Source organism: Stegastes partitus, unplaced genomic scaffold, assembly GCF_000690725.1.
Source record: "Stegastes partitus isolate 25-593 unplaced genomic scaffold, Stegastes_partitus-1.0.2 Scaffold1209, whole genome shotgun sequence".
Taxonomy (NCBI): domain Eukaryota; kingdom Metazoa; phylum Chordata; class Actinopteri; family Pomacentridae; genus Stegastes; species Stegastes partitus.
The window spans coordinates 109,349-117,037 of NW_007578940.1; positions in this window are offsets into that span (position 1 = coordinate 109,349).

The window sequence follows — 7,689 nt, forward strand, 5'->3', positions numbered from 1 at the left end:
GCCTTCATGAACAAACTACTCCTTCACTTCTCTCTGACGATGCCCACATATACAGGACAGGTGCTTCCTTCCTGGTTTAAACCAACAAATCAGGACACATTTGTAATCCAATCATATTTGAGAACCCACCTACTCCATGAACCAATGGAAGAGCAGCTTTGGTGGCGCGCCCCTTTTTTTAAACATTTAGAACAAGATGGCCGCCGCAAGGAAGAAACTCAGGTGATGACTTCTGCAAAATCAGACAAATACACTTAAAATTAAAAAGTAGAATTTTCTCTGTAGCTTTAAAGTAAACAAACAAACAAACAAACAAAATGTCCACCTCTTCACAATAAACGTCTCCATGTGGTGAAGTAGGAGGCTTGTACTTCCTGAAATAAGATAAGTGAGAGATATTACCAAACAACCTTCAGCATTTAATGTGTTGTCATGTTTTTTGTAAAACTGGCAAAAAAAGAAGAAGTTTAGAGCAAATCACATTAACTAAAGGCACAAACCCCAAAGCCAAACTTACAAATACACTTAGAACAGAATTATATAATTAGAGACAAAAGATGCTGAAATGAATTTTTAAGGTTCTTCTTCAGATTTTAAGTTTTTTTTTTTCACATTACATAATAAACCAGAAACCTGACTCTGCATTTGTGAGTCTACACCTGTGCTCAGACTTAAGTTGTGATGTACTTTTACAACTAGTAACACAATAATTGCAGCTCAACACAGCTCTGGTCCATCAGCAGACATCCGGCTCTGACAGCTGATTGACTGGTTGGTTTCAGGCATTTTTCATTAAAAGCAGCTTCTGCTACTGACACAGCCGTTAGTCCAGTCACATCTGTGGGCAGCTCTTGTTTTGTCTCGCTGGCTTCTCGTCTCACATGTGGTTACGTAACACTGACACAAGGAAATCTGCTGTGAATATGCACAAGACGACATTTGTTGTGTAAAATTTGGGATTTATAAAGACAGAAGCTCATCAATAACTCCAGAAAAACTAATATTTACTCATTAAAATCATTTAAAATACTCTCTAATTGCTTTGCAGCTGCCAAAATCTAATTAAAAAAAGACAAGAAAACCCCGACTTAGGAGTCACCTCTCATCAGTTACACTTGTTTTTCAGGCTTTGACAAACCAAAAACATCTCCTCTGCAAACTGCTCGTTACCTTGAATCGCCATCGTGGTGACATCTGCTGGGCAAAACTTAATATTGAATTTAGGCATCAGTTCAGGTCAGAATCTCGTCAAACACTAAAGGAAATGTAAGTGAGCCGGTGGGGGAAAGTATCTTAAAGTACATTTATTCAAGTACTTATTTTGGAGGTCCTTCCACTTGGTGCTACTTCCTGTCGACTACATTTCATAACTTTCTTGCTACTTTTATCTGAAAGAATCAATGAAGGAACATAAATCCTTCCCTCCTCAGGCTGAAATATTGTTGCATCTCTATTTTATCTATAACTTCTATGATGTGTCTCCTTTTGCGTTGCCTTGAGTCCTGTGTGCACCGTGCACAATCCTCATATTTGACTATGATTACACCGTTGTTCCTCCAGATCCTCTCCTCAATCTACAGGCAAAACCATCTTCTCTTGTTTTATTCTCTGTTAACTGAAGCTTAACAGACAAGACCAGTATATATGTACCTTTTCTTTGTATAATTAAGCATTTTTCTGGTTCAGGTCATGGATTTATGCCACAAATCATGTTGGAGAAAATTACTTCTGCGTCCTATTTTCAATATAATACATTATTAGATTACTTTACATACACTTACATTTACTACAACAGTTAACAGGAGACAAAAATCTTTGGAAAATTTAATCTTTAACAATGTTTGTTTTATCAGTTTAAATGTAAAATCTGAAAAATAATAAGTGCCTGTAGCGTAGAGGAGGAGCAACTCTAATTTAATTTTTACTGTACAATTTGATTTTGGTCCTTTAGGTCCTTTGTAAAGCCCTCTATGTAAGAAAACCAAGCAAAAATTATGATTATATTGTTGTTGTGTAACCAGCAGAACTGTGGTGTCTTTGCTTTTGCAGACACTCCACAATCCACATGCACAGTTATCATCTTGTACAGTTTTACCCATTATTTCACAAATTAATAACAAAATCCTCAAAGAGAAAAGTGGAATATTATTTGGTATAATCTACAATTTCCATGAAAACACTAAAAGCAATGATTGTATTACAGTATTAACTAAGGCCTGTCAGGTCGTGGATTATGTCACACAATTGCACAACGAAACAATGGTGCTAAAAAATAACAAAACAAAACAGTGGTGCTGATTTCTTGCCAAACTCTTCCCTGTCAGGTGTCCAGACTTACGGTAAAACCACGTTCATGCAGTGATGTCACCTGCACACGTATTAGTTCACAATCAGCCGTGCTTCACACAAGGACTCATTGACTGGACCTGCTGAACCGGAAACATGGCTGCAGCTGAGAGGAAACACAAAAGGCTTTCAAAGTCATTTTTAGGATGAAATCATCAAGTGTTTAATTCAACATGCGTCAGGTTAAACAGGAAGAGGTGATGGAGGACTAAAGCTCCCAAAGTTTAAAAACCAGTTCCTCATAGCTGAACAATAACATACACTTTATGATCGTTCAGGTTGGAGCCGGACCTGCTAACATCCACACCTTTTCGTGGAAATGGCCAAATGAAAAAGCTCACAATGGGCCAAAACACACACATGAGACGTGCATTTTAAGGGTACAATCTTGCAGTTTTTAGAAATGTGCTTGTTTAGCACGTGACTGAAACACAACCTGGACTACGTCAGCTCAAACGTGGCTCGAGAGGGTTTTTATTGTTTAGAATAAGTCATGTTTAAATATGAATAACTTCCACATGCTTTATGCCAGAACGTTACAAATCACCACACACATTTTATAACTTGTTGGCCATGTCTGTATCACATTTCAGGTGTCTCGGCCTAAACTTAGGGGTGTGAGGAGCTTTCGAGAAAGTTGGTGTAATATTTCAGTCCATCTTTTCATTATCATGTGTGATTATTACTTCACTGTAATTTCCAGTATTGCTTACTACTGTTCTATTATAGCCTTATTTGAGCTTATTTGTTTTATTTCAGTAATGAAATGAAAAATGAAATGAAATACTTTATTTATCCCAGAAGGGAAATTCAATCTTGTAAAAGCTCTTCTTTTTTTTTAAAAATCAATATAGCATATATTATATACAACAATAATAATCATTCAGTCAGTTGGATTTGTTTTTTAAGGTGATGGCTGTTGGCAGGAAGGAATTAATGTATCATACTTATGTATATTATTGCTTTTTACTTTAAGGCACTGACTTTCTGATGTCATTAGTTTTTTCTGAGCAAATGTCTGGCACAAGAAGTTCCTTTGGGATTTCTAGGCATTCATCGAGTCTTATCTGATCTTAGCATGTATAAAATGACAAAACTTTAGCATTTCTATCTTTATGCCACAATAAAATGCAGCTGTGAACAGGTTTAAATGAGTTTCTGGAGACTTGAAGGCTGTTAAGATGTAAAGATTTTGTGACGTGAATTTTCACATATTCATATTTCACCTGATCATGCGTGTTCATAGTAACCAAACCTGTTGCTTCCTTTGTCGACTACGGACAATTTAGAATCACCAATTAACCTCAGCATGTTTTTGGACTGTGGGAGGAAGCCAGAGAACCCGGAGAGAACCCACGCTGGCTGCACGGGGAGAACATGCAAACTCCATGCAGAAAGAAACTCCACGCGAACCGGCGACCTTCTAGCTGCGAGGTGACGGTGCTAATCACTGATCCACCTCGCTGCCCTCTTTAAGAACCAGTTTGACAGCCATTATCTTTTCTCTCTTCTTTAACTGCGACCCGTCGAGGCAGATGGCTGCCCTCCCTGAGCCTGGTTCTGTCAAAGACTCATTTCTGTTTAATTAACAGTTTTTTTCCTCACCTCAGCTGGAATGTGCTCCCGTGTTGGGTTTGACTGTAAGACCGTGACCTAAATTCATCCTTGAGTTACGATTCAGAGCTAATTGGGTTAAATTTAATTGTACTGAAAGGTGCTTTTAATAGGAGCACACTGATAAAACAATGGAATAAAATCCAAGTGGATGGACTAAACTAAAACCCAACAATAGATGATGTAGTGTAGAGCAAGACAGGAAAGCATAAAACATATCAGAGACTAAAGTAGAACAAACTGTGATATTAGAATATGTTTGAGGAGTTCTTTAAAAGACGTTACTGACTGTGCAGGTCTCAGACTGTCTTGCATTTAATAAATGTAAGTTAAAGATTCTCAATAAAATCCATAAATTAATTCTAAAACTCGCTGATAACTAACGAAGGGAGGCTGCATTCATGTGTTTTAGTCTTTTCTCAGGAGAGAAGCAGCTGATTTGGCTTGAAACCTGAATTAAAATAATCAAAATGTGATGATATGAGTGCATGGAGGGTGTTCAGCATGTTTCTCAAAAAGACTTTACACAGTTCTAATCCGGAGTAAACTTTTTGTTGATTTCCTGCCCAGCGTTTGTGTGTCAAGGGATCAAGAACATAATTCTGTTCGTGCTCTCAACAAAGCATTCACGGCACATTAGCTTTAGTCTGTGGAGGGGTGGGAAACATCGCTGCAGCTGACGGGAAACTCAGGAGGCTTTTCAAAGAAGCTCTGCTTGAAGATGAAGGCGTCACACATCAGCCACATGCCAGGTTTACGTTCAGAGACGGTGATAAATAGTTGCCCCATTAGTCTGAAATTTAGGTCACGTCTGCCGAGTTTCTCTCAATCGACTCATTTTACTCAACGTGCAGAATTGTCCCAGTTACAGTCAGCAAATAAAGTAACAACACAGTGAAAAAATAAAACCAGCACATGTTAAAGAGAAGTTCTGAGCTTTAGTTTAGGCTGAAATCATTTAAACAACTGAATGTGTCTCCTCTACATCCCATAATGAGACCAGCAGCAGCTTGATCCAAAGAGGTGCATGAGGTAAAAAGATATATTCATTATATAAAACAAGTATTATTTTCCTAATATTTTTTGGATATCAAATAATATTAACAGAAGAATTATGTGAACTAATTTAGAGATTAATTAAAACACACAAAACTACAGCTGTGTTATTATAAAAGTAAATGTGAAATCTTGAAAAAGGGATAATTAACCTCACAAGTGCCTTCAAACAGGACAGCTTTCATACTTATTGTTATATATATAAGATTTTCTCAAATGTTCATGTTGCTTTGACTGTAACCACAACATGAATATTAGATAAGGAGGATAGGTTTTATTTATTTATTTCCTTCTTAAGAAGTTTGATTATTGCTGCTTAACTTACAAATGAGGGTCAAAAGTTCTCACTTTGCTTTATTATCATTTATAATTAAATTCATGACATACAAATAGCACGTGTCTTTGTCACTATATATATATATATATATATATACATACAGTATATACAGAGCAAGTTGAATAATCAGTTCTGATGATGTAGAAAGTTGTGTTCATTAAATGTTCTGACTACAGCTGCTGACTCCTCTGGACCAGTTTAATTAAGGCCCATCTGATTGGACTCATTCACAAGCTACGGTGGTAAAGTCTGAGCAGCTCAGCAAAGATCTGAAAACACAAATCATTGACTTGAACAAGTCAGAAAAGTCACTTGGAGCCATTTCAAAGCAGCTTCAGATCACAAAATCAACTGTACAGAGTTCATGGTAGAGCTGTGTCGCTGCAACAACCAGGGAGAAACCACAAACTATCACCTGCTGCTGAGAGACGATTGGTCAGGATGGTCAACAAGAATCAGCAGAGAGCAGCTCTGCAATGAATCAGAAGCTGCTGGAACACAGCTGTCAGTGTTTGACATCAACATGAGCTGAGAGGCTACAAGAAGAAGGAAATTCTTCCTCAAGAAGCAGAACCTTAAAGCTCCACTGAAGTGTGCTGCTGATCACAGTGACAAAGAAAAGACCTTCTGGAGGAAAGTTCTGTCTCATTTTGCCACAATGAGCAGAAATATGTTTGGAGGAGAGAAGCTGAGGCCTTTAACTCCAAGAACACCAAAACCTACCATCAAGCATGGAGGTGGCAGCATCAAGCTCTGGATGGGAGCTTTACACAAAGTAAATGGAGTAATGAAGAAGGAGGATTAACTCCAGATTCTTCAGGAAAACCTAAAGCCATCATCAGTCAGAGGGGCCTTGGATGCAGATGGGTGTTTCAACAAGACCTCCAAAGACACATCAAAGAGGTAAGAAATGTTTAAGTCAGGCTAGAATGATGGGTTCAGACTGGTGTCCTGACTTAAGCCCATCAAGAACCTGTGGCCTGATGAAGCTGAACTTCACCAATTCTGTCCAGAGGAGTCAAAGATACAACCAGAAACTTGTGGATGGAAACCAAATGAACCTACTAGCAAACATTATCATTGCTGTTTGGACAGTTTTGACTCAGCAGATGTTTCCAGAAGACCTCTAATCAATCTATGAAAGAACAACAATGCATTGTTGTTTTTTGTGTTTCAATAATTCCATCATTGAAAATTCAGAGCTTTAGGAGTCACTGGAAACTGAGGACTGCCGTGATAGACATGACCTTGTAAACATTTGTTCACAACTGTACGATCTTTCTTCCAGGGTCACTAAATATTCAGAATTTGTCACAACCTTGTAAATGCCACCTTCTACGTGTTGCATCCTCTCCTTGATATTTCCTTTCACACAAACCTAAATAAATTCAGAAACACATAAACTGTGCTGTCGTGTTCTACATTTGTTTCCCGGCAAGAAAACAAACTAAAATATAATGTACATGTGTCACATGTGCATCACGTCACATGCAGCTCCGCCACATTCCTGACTGACACTGAGGACTTTTAGTGCTTCATCTCATGATGCAGCTACATGTCATTTTAAAGCTCATGTTTACCTGCATGCCAACGTTTGCTGCTTCACAGCTTCCAGTAAAGAGACTTTACATGCAAACACACCCGTTTCCTGCACAAGGGAAGTCTTTCTGTTGGTGCAGTCATGAGCCTGACTGGAGCGATGGGTGTCTCAAAACGACCCACATTGTTCAGATTTATTGCACTTGCATGTTTCTGTCAGAGGGACAAACCTGATTGTGCTGTTTCACTCCAAACTTCTTGTATATAACGATGTAAGAATGTGTTTCCTGGTCAGGACGTTTGGGGGAGTCTGGGGTTGATGTCACACAGACTTTGTTGACTTTAAATCTTCATGTTTCGTTAAAACTGGTTTCACCACCTTTTGGGATTTTCCAGACCCCATTGCTTTATGTATGTATATATATATATTTAAAAAGTATACATAATTAACCAAATTGCTAATACAACAACCTTTTTCTGTTTATTTTTTCTAATCTCATTACAGCCAAAATATAAAAAATCTAAGTTGTGAGCTTTTTCTTGAAGGTTTAAAGTAAAGCAGAACCACTAAACACCGGATCTGAGCCGCAGTTTGAAGTAACTGATAAAATTTAGTGCTGGAAAGTTAATAAAAGACTACAAAGAGACACAAGACAACCACAACAAGACTTACAATTGCCAAAACACGCACAAAATGACTAAAAGGAAGACAAACTGGCCACAGGGCATCTTGAAATAATCACAAGAAGACACAAGATAGCCACGGACACAAAACGACCAAAGGAAAAATAAAATAT